The sequence below is a fragment of the Mytilus edulis genome, unplaced genomic scaffold, assembly GCF_963676685.1.
Source record: "Mytilus edulis unplaced genomic scaffold, xbMytEdul2.2 SCAFFOLD_989, whole genome shotgun sequence".
Taxonomy (NCBI): Eukaryota; Metazoa; Mollusca; class Bivalvia; order Mytilida; family Mytilidae; genus Mytilus; species Mytilus edulis.
Window position 1 is genome coordinate 14015 of NW_027267613.1, and position 10711 is coordinate 24725.

The 10711-nt window shown below is 31.8% G+C and overlaps 1 long non-coding RNA gene across 1 annotated transcript; it reads left to right on the top strand.

Moving 5' to 3' along the window:
- The first annotated feature begins 2733 nt into the window (after positions 1-2733).
- On the top strand, positions 2734-10436 carry LOC139505681 (uncharacterized). Its single transcript, XR_011659816.1, has 3 exons — positions 2734-2829; positions 8420-8475; positions 10328-10436. It is a non-coding gene; the product is annotated as an uncharacterized lncRNA (long non-coding RNA).
- Positions 10437-10711: the final 275 nt, after the last annotated feature.

Genomic DNA, 10711 nt, shown 5'->3' on the forward strand with positions numbered 1-10711 from the left:
ATTACGCCAATGAGACAAATCAAACAACACACGAAAGTCACCTGGCGTTCATTTTGGTACGATAGACGAGCGTTTTGTCGCCATAAGATTCATCAATGACACTCAAAACCAAATCAAATACGAAGCTGAAGATAAATAAAAAAAAAAATCCTAACAGTTGTACGAAATACGGAAAATTTGAAACTTATCAGCAATATTTCGTAGTGTTTATTGGTGGGCTGGTGATATTCCCGAGTATGTAACATCAAATAGAAGTGACATCGACTAAGTACTATCGACAAAGAAGACGTTGTTACTCTGTCCAAATGGGTTAAAGATTTGAGGATGTTGATACAAATTCGAATTAAAATGACTGAATGGTGTATGAATATTTATACTATATATATCTTCATACTCTCAAATGTCACTTTACATCTGTCTAGACAAATATGTTGTTGTTTACTCCTCACATGCCAAAATTACACAAGGCATAACAAAGCACGATTATTTTTGGGGCTACACAGTTCATAGAAAATACTTTCCAACCTTTAAAATCAATTATATAAACAATCAAAGCCAGCCAACTTATGCTACGTAGGGTAGGCGTTAATCAGATGTTTATACTTAAAAAAAACACTACACCAATATAAATCTCTTTCTTGTTGCATTAGTAGACAAATATTTGGCATCTCTAGCCTCTTCGATAGTGGTTTCCATTTTTTTTTAATCATTCTCTGAAAATAACGCTATTAAGATGGTCGATTTTTGTTTTTTTCGACAACATATTTCTTACAAATGAAGAAAGAGAAGTAACTGTGTGAATCTTCTAACTGTCAAGCTTCTCTAGTTAAATGAGGCAGAATCAGTAAAAAAAAACTTTTGTTATCCTTCAACATCACATTATGCTATATTGATGATGACCTATCCATAACATTTTTGGATTTTGATACCTTTGTAAAACGGATCTTTCCCATCGAACTGGAAATACATGATACTACAGATGAAGTTAAATACTAAGGTATTGAGATGTTAGAAATGATTTTAGTCATAAGTTTGTATTTCCTTTCGTAAATTTTACGGACGCCATCACAAGTTGGTTGACCGTTATGGAATATCCGTTTCACATATGATATCGTATTTGTTCATAATGTCGTAGCTTCAATCCCGTTTCCCTCACGAATGTGACCAACCGAATAAAACTTTTACCGGGTTTGTAATATTATGAGCAACACGACGGGTGTCACATGTGGGTCAGGATCTGCTCACCTTCCGGAGCACCAGAGATCACCCCAAGTTTTTGGTTGGGTTCGTGTTGCTTAGTGTTTTTTTTCTATGTTGTGTTTTGTGTACTTTTTTTTGGTTGTTGTGCTTTTTTCTTTTGTAGCCATGACGTTGTCAGTTTATTTTTTATCAATGAGTTTAAATGTCCATCTGGTATCTTTTGATCCTCTTTTAGAATGACATGCAATCATAAGACGCAATGTACAGAACTTAGTGAGCTTGTAGATACGGAAAACTAGTGTAAAGTTAATAAAAACTAATAAATAGAAGCCTGCCCTTCTAAACTAAATAATCTATCAGTACACATCCAACATATTATGTGTATAGGCTTCATAAATAATCCGACAATAGTCGTATGATCTTGTAAAATGTCCAATATATAAGTAGATGAAATGGAGAGGATGGAAGACTATAAGTTTAAATAGCAATATGCATAAGTTGTGTTTCAATTTAACAAAAACAAATGTTTGTAAAGACAAAACTATGTTCATTATAAATAGGTTGACCATCATCGAATATATGTGTCACAGATGGCCTGTATATGTGTTGATCATCCGAACCACATTCTCGTTCCCTATTCTATGATATGTTTATCCTTTCTGTGCATGATATATCTGATTTATACATGTTATATGATAGCATTTAGGTCAGTTTAAAAAGCACTGCTGATGTTATGTTGTACTGACTTTAAATAGCGCATCTGAATTGAAATGAAAGCAAACTATACTAATGGGTGTCTTTTTGAAAATATGCAATTTAGATCATGAAGCAGCAATTTGATGCTTTACCAGTACTTATTAATCACTGCCAATTTATATCATAAAGTTTTATGTTAAACCCCGCCGTATTGTTGCGTCTGTCACAAGTAAGGAGCTTTTAGCCTTTTTAAGTCTTGTATGATTTAAAATTTTAGTTTTTTGTGTATATTTCTAAGTTTAGTATGACGTCCATTATCATTGAACTAGTATACATTTTGTTTAGTTGCCAGCTGAAGAACGCCTCCGTGTACGGGAGTTTCGCGTTGTATGGAAGAACCCTTGGGGGCCTGTGGCTGTTGTTTGCTCTTTGACACATTCCCCATTTCCATTTACAATTTTATCAACAAATTTCTCAGAAATACTAGTACAATTCATAATGTCATAAAATTTAATTCCGAAACGACAGTTTAAAAATATTGATTAACTGCAAGATAAAACAAACATTTATACACCTTTGCATTATGCCCGTGATTAATTAATTTATAATCGAAATGTAGTGCCGTTGTTTGACATGATAACGAGTCTTAATTCATATATCACCCTGAACTAATCCCGACAATAAACATTGATAATTAACAAAGTATTTTATTGTACGATGGTAAAGTAGTACACACATGGTTTTGATAAATTGTACTTCCTAAAACACTTTACTTCAACGAAATATTTCCTGATATAACTAACACAAATCCTCCAATATTTTCCTAATACGCCTTAATAAATATATAGCAATGATTGTATTAATTAATATACTGTTAATATTAAATACAGTGGAATCTTTAAATTTAATGTACGAAGGAGTATGTGAAGATAGGTAAAGTATGAAATAAATTATTTGTATTTTTACAAAGTTGTATACGTTACGTTCTTTCAAAAGTAATTTTGGTCAACATTTGATAGTCTAAAATATTCAGTAATTTGATAAAAATACAAGTTTGGTATGAGGATTTATGATGTATATTCACTGAAATGACGATTGAAAATGTTTGATCGAACTGTATGAGAGAGAGAGAGAGAGAGGAGAGGAGAGAGGAGAGAGAGAGAGGAGAGAGAGAGAGAGAGAGAGAGAGAGAGAGAGAGAGAGAGAGAGAGAGAGAGAGAGAGAGAGAGAGAGAGAGAGAGAGAGAGAGAGAGAGAGAGAGAGTTCTATTGAAGATTTGCATTCAGTGCAATTATACAAAATGTTTGAACTTTGTATATTGATGGGGAAACATTGACTTCATTTATAAACATTCCCTATCGATTTCAAAATTTCCAGAATAACTCGGGTTAAATGCAACAATAGCACCTAAACCTACAATTCTATCACTCGATTGTGACACTACTGCATGAAACGTGTTAACGTCGGGTGCCTGTCTTAAAGTTGTTACTGAATACGGGTTCCGAACAATGGAAGCACCAATATGAATAAAATTTTAACTTAAAGTAAAGTGTGTCTAATTTTCTTTATCTTGTCTGACGCCTAAAGAAGGATATGATATGAATACAATCAAATATTCAATGATGAAGAGTTCACATAACAAAACTATTTAGGTTATTCCCTTAATCAATGGTCAAAACCCCAAAAGGCTGTCTTTCGGCAGTATGTATAAAAAGTAATGGTCTAGGAGTAACAATATCGGTCGTTGATTATCATTTTTGAATCCACTTCTCCCTATACATTCTATACTTATTTATCAAATATGTTTTTAGTTTAATATATTCCGATCATTCATGTGTAATCATAGTAGAACATATTCTCTAAACGTATAATAATAAAGAATAATAATAATAATAATAATAATTAATAATAATAATAATAATAATAATAATAATAATAATAATAATAATAATAATAATAATAATAATAATAATAATAATAATAATAATAATAATAATAATAATAAATCAATTGCTTTAAAAAAGCAATTGTAGGGGGTCTTTCCCCCTGTAAAATTAATTGAATTGGGGGGTGTTTGTTTGTTTGTTTGTTTGTTTGTTTCTGTATGGGGTCTATATTATTGTTACCGGAGAAGTTTCATGTTTAGTTTGGAAAGTTTTTCTTTTATTTTAGGTACAGCGCGCGCGCCACATCACGTGACACGGGTTTATAATAACGAAAAGAAAGTCTTTTTATTTCTTTTTAGGTGGGGACGTTAAACAGACAACATCTATAGAGATGGAATGTACACAATGTAATTTCTTTTGTCATTGTAGGAAATTAACATTTTGATGACAGTTCACAAGTAGTGCATGTTTTGGATTTAATTGATCCGGTGTAACTTTAAAACACATTTATTGATTATTTTCTGATAATGTACATTTTTCAGCACCTGTTTGTAACACAGATTAGTATTTCAAACTCGGAGCGGACATTTTATTGTAGGTTTTTACTGAGATTTACGGACCTAGCAAGCTATTTTTACGGCATTGCCATTTCTTTTCTCTAGGAAAAGCTTTGAGAGATATCTGCACCAAGTTTTTTTATAAACGTTTAGTACATGTATGCCCTGCTGACTGCAAATTTTGAGGTCGATTGTACTTGTAGTTTCAGAGAACATGTGGATTTTTTTTCAGAAGTGACGTAAGAACAATATTAAATTTCAATTTTTCTTGAATAATTGAGAGTTTGTTCCTTCAATAAACTGTCATGATTAAACAGTCATACAGATTGATTGATTGATTGATTGATTGATTGATTGATTGATAAGTTGGTTAGTTGGTTGGTTGGTTGGTTGATTGGTTGGTTGGTTAAACACGTTGGATAGTGTCAATTGAAACACGAAAAAAGAAACAAAGAAGATCTTGGACCCTATATTAAACACATGAGACGGAAACATGATTGATTGATCATGATCATGATTGATTGATTAGTTGATTGATTGATTAATTGATTAGTTGGTTGGTTGGTTGGTTAAACACGTTGGATAGGGTCAATTGAAACACGGAAAAAGAAACAAAGAAGATCTTGGACCCTATATTAAACACATGAGACGGAAACATGATTGATTGATCATGATCATGATTGATTGATTGGTTGATTGATTGATTGATTAATTGATTAGTTGGTTGGTTGGTTGGTTGGTTGGTTAAACACGTTGGATAGGGTCAATTGAAACACGGAAAAAGAAACAAAGAAGATCTTGGACCCTATATTAAACACATGAGACGGAAACATGATTGATTGATTGATTGATTGATTGATTAGTTGGTTGGTTGGTTGGTTGGTTGGTTGGTTAAACACATTGGATAGGGTCAATTGAAACACGGAAAAAGACACAAAGAAGATCTTGGACCCTATATTAAACACATGAGACGGAAACATGATTGGTTGATCATGATCATGATTGATTGATTGATTGATTGGTTGATTGGTTGGTTGGTTGGTTGAACCCTATAAGAAACACATGAGACGGAAACATGATTGATTGATTGATCATGATCATTATTGGTTGATTGATCATGATCATGATTGATTGATTGATTGATTGATCGATTGATTGGTTGGTTGGTTGGTTGGTATGTTGGTTGGTTGGTTGAAATTCAAACACACATAAAACTGTTTAAATAGTGCCAAAACCACATAATTTGATGACCTTGACCTTTGACCTTGTAACCTTCGTCAAGGTCATTGCTCCACAAGGTCATTGCAAAAGACCCTATGGGTCAAGGACCTTTTGTTTAAGAGTTTTGCCTAAAAATGGCCTTTTAAAAACCATCGATGGGAGTTATGTCCCTTACATGATGGTAAAATCAATATAGTCATAATGTAAAAAAAGTTGCCCCTTGAAGTACCAAGCATTTTTCACTGCTTAATTTTTTTGTATCTATAACCGTTCAAGAGTTATAGGGAAATCAAAGACATATGAAAATCTAAAATATGACCTTGACCTTTGACCTTGACCTAATTTTCTAAGTTAGGAATCAGGGGACTCAAATAAAAACATTCCAGGGTTATACGGTTAACGGTTTATGAGTTAAAAAAACATACCGACAAATTTATTCCGAAAAGACAGATAACTCCTATAAAATTTCTTCGAATCGCTTCGATCCAAATACGCCAAAAATTACTGAGGATGTAACGAACAATTTTGTAAAATAAATTTGTCATAATCTTTAACGGTTGCGAAGGAGATGCCATAACAAGGAAAACAGTGTTTGGGGAGATAACTCCTACAAAGAAAAGTATTCGTTTACGCAGGGTAAATTTCAAAAGCGCATAAACTGTTCGATATCATATACAAAATATCTAAGCGACATATTGCGAAACAAATGTTTATCGCAAGAACAAAATTAGGCGGAAGAAAAAAAAAAATAATCAGAAGAAAAACAATAGGTCTTTCCACAGAAAAGTGGAAAGACCTAATAATAATAATAATAATAATAATAATAATAATTAAAAACCAATTGTTCAGAGAACAATTGAAGGTCTTTCCATCAAAACAATGTATTTTGATATGAAAAGTTGTGAAACTAAGTTTAAAATGTCATTTCAATCGTCAAATGATAGCTCCTAGTAAGCTGATTCCAACAATATATTGTTTCCATACATTTTTTTTAAATAAGGGAGATAATTTGTTACTTCCGGTTTGAAAAATGTTACTTCCGATTATATTTGAATATTTACTTGACACTGATTCCAAAAATATCTGGTTCTATATACTTTTATATTAATAAAGTACAAAAAAATAGCTATTTCCGGTTTACAAAAGGTCACTTCCGGTTGTTTTTTACAAGGTTAAATGGTTTGATACCTTTTTCTAAAAGTTGTATATCTTTATCATGTATACATATAGAATAAAAGCAAAGGTCAAAATCTAGAACGTCAAATTAAGCTATGACCTTGAGATCAATTTCAAGGTCATAAACCAAGGACCTCAAATCAAAAGACCATAGGTCTTTATTATATTTAGTTAATGAGTTATATCACCAAACGCGTATTTTTAAATACAAGAGGGGAGAAAACTCCCTTTTACATTCAACGTACGCTTGCAATCAAAATTTACATCTTACGACATGTCGCAACTAACAATTTAGTAAAAATAATTTGTTGATATCTTATACAGTCTTTGGATATAAGTGAAAATAAGCCAAATTCAAATATTAGAATATGACCTTGACCTTTGACCTTGACCTAATTTTCATTTTTTGGGACCAAGAACCTCAAATCAAAAGATCCTAGGTCTCTATCACTTATGATTTATAAGATAGAAATTCATATCACTTATATCAGATGCATAAGGGGAAATAACTCTCATATGGAGCGGTCATATCGCTTCGGTCAAAATAGGACAAATCATGCGAAGGATATAACGAGCAATTTTGTAAAATAAATTTGTCTTAATCTTTTACGGTTGCGAAGGAGATGCGCTAACAAGGAAAACAGTGTTTGGGGAGATAACTCCTACAAAGAAAAGTATTCGTTTACGCAGGGTAAATTTCAAAAGCGCATAAACTGTTCGATATCATATACCAAATATCTAAGCGACATATTGCGAAACAAATGTTTATCGCAAGAACAAAATTAGGCGGAAGAAAAAAAAAAATAATCAGAAGAAAAACAATAGGTCTTTCCACAGAAAAGTGGAAAGACCTAATAATAATAATAATAATAAATACAATATTTATAGAGCGCATTATATAATAACAAAAATTACTCTTAAGAGCTTTACATTTAAAAAAAATATATAAAATACAAAAATACATAAAACATAGATTACAAAGCACTATCTTAAAAGAATCAAACAAGCATATACAAATTTATAAGATACTTAAAAAAGAAAAAAAGAAATAAAAGAAATGAAAAATGCATGGACCCTTAAATAAACAAAACTGTCTAAAACTAATGCAGTCGATTAAAAATATATAAAATCTACAAGAAATCCTTAAAACAGTCCGAAATAAATGAGTCTTGAGTTGCTTTTAAAAAAACCATCTAAAGAATTTACACTCCGTAAGACGATGGCAAATTGATCCAGAGTGTAGGTGCAGCGTTGTCAAAACGCCTCTGACAGTAGCTTTTCGTTCGAACGTCATTTGGAGGATGTATGAGCATACTATTTTCCGACCTGAGGGATCTACTTGGCTTGTATGGCGTAATTAAATTTTGAAGGTAACTAGGAGCCTTGCCATGCTGTGCTTTGTGCACATATAAAAGACGTTTATATTGGCACCGGTAATGTATGGGTAGCCAGTGTAACGATATTAAAACAGGCGTAATTGAGTCAAATTTCCTTATTCGTGTTATCAAACGTGCTGCTGTGTTTTGGACCCGCTGCAATTCACTGATAATGTTGGTATTAGTACCGTACAATAATGAAACCAACTCGAATGTCGAATGTTAGCATATATTAAATGTGTGATAATAGTCTTGTTTAACTAATTAAAAGTTTATTTATTGACGAATCTCCGTCATTTTTTTTTAGATCTGGAAGATTGTTTTGTTGCTTTAATTACGTAGAGGTTAATGGTGTATGTATCGGTAGGTGAATATATTTACGAGGTCATAACTAGTAAATAATGTATATAGATACATTAAATTAAATTGCAAGAATGACTTTGTTCCATATTGTTATTAAAGCATTATTTCATGTTTTCCTTGATTGGACTGCCAAAATCGGTTAAAAGTACGCATGTGTTTCATACGTCAATTATACAGCAGTGTAACATCACATAACAAACCAAACAAACACTATTAGAAGTATTAACTTAAGAAGAAGGAATAAGACTTGATTACGTGACATAATTCTATCAAACAATTTTCATGTAAATTTTTTTTATATATAAAAACAAAAAGATATGGTCTTAAAAGTATACTATATCTGTAATAATCCTACCTATTGGTCACATTTCGACAAACACCTTTGAGCAAAGTAAAAATCATATTGTCATCTACAAAAAGATGCCGACATCACAGTAGGTAGAACAATTCAGATGAAAAAAGCCAACGGCAAGATTTAATACTCAACAAAGCCAAAAGTTACAGACATGCAATCAAATAAAGGCAACAGTAGTATATCGAAATTCATAAATCAATTGTGAAAAAACAAATCCGGGTTACAAATAAAACTGAGAGAAACACATCAAATATAAGAGGAGAACTACGACACAACAGGAACACAACATTAAAATGTAACACACACAGAAACGAACTATAATATAACAACGGCCATTTCCTGACTTGGTACATGATATTTTAAGAAAACAAAAGTTGGTTGAACCAGGTTTTGTGGCATGCCAAACCTCTCGCTTTTATGGCGATGTTAAATATAACATTGAATTGACAACATTACATGACAGGACTACAATACAAATAAATGGGAGAACATAATATACGACAGAGCAAAACGCGTTTCGTCCACACAAAACTAACTAGTGACGCTCAGATGAAACAATATTGAAAGCCTAAACAAGTACAAAGTTAAGGACCAAAAGTTCCAAAATACAATTAATAACAGACTCCTCACTTTGCATAAACATCAATACAGCAATCTACACAAAGTCTCGCTGAACTTGACTGTTTCTCAGTATTATAAATCACTGCATCCCATGGCTTATTCTGTTATGTTATCAAAACGATAACTAGTTGAAACAACAAAGGTGTTAATTATTTGAATAAAAGTGTCAAAGGATGGGCAGGTTTTATTAGCGACGAATTATGCATAACTGACCTTTAATTTTAATAAAGTTCAATTCAAATAATTATCATTTGCAATAGATTGTTATCTTAAAAGACCTTCATTTTTGGTTATTTCATGTCTGTATTTAATCAGATACGGTATTCCTAAACGTCAACGTTTAAACAGATTCTTATAATTAATTTTGAAAAGTTTGTGTAATCAATGCATTATGCAGGTTATCCAAAAGTTGATGAAAAAATTCGAGAAAAAATTAACATAAGAATGAATATTTGCGACTACACAGAATTCTAAAAAGTCTTCCGGTTTGACAAAAGGCTTCATAAGCATATGCAAAATGTATGTTCCGACAAAACAGACTAGAATTAGTTCTTTTTGTATTGAAGATTAAAAGATATGTGAATATGTATACCTAATTTCTTTAAAGACATTTCCTCGCTTAGACTTTAGATACAACAATATTTGTAAGTTAAAGAATGTACATAACTTTACTCACTGCCCAATACAAATTTTAACAATCGGATTTGTGTTCTTTGATAGACAATTCTGCGGTCGTTGGTACTATGCATTTTCCTAATATTTTAAAGTATAATCAATAATGCATCAACACGCATCAAACCAATTTTCTTATGTTGAGAACATAATGGCTGACATAATGTATTTAATTAACATGATTAACTGATTGAGTTTCAACAGAGTGTATGAACGGATTTATGACTTTTGATGGTGGCCAATGCAGACCTTGTTCCAGAGGATTCTACGGAAAAGATTGTTTAATAACGTGTCACTGTAACATGAATGAGAAGTAAGTATATTATTTATTATCTGTATTTACATAATAAAAAATTCGCCGTTTCACAATCTAATGCATTCTGGATATTATTTCCAAAAACGTACACAAAAAAGTTGTGATTGGTTTAAAACGTGATAAACAATAGAAATTCAACCAATAACGTAACGTTATTTTCATTTTTGTGTACGAATAATGAGATTACCCATAAGCCTTCAGATTCTGGAAAGGCCAACTGCAAGGTTTCGTTTTTTATTCCAACGATAATAACATCCCAATTTTCAAAAAGG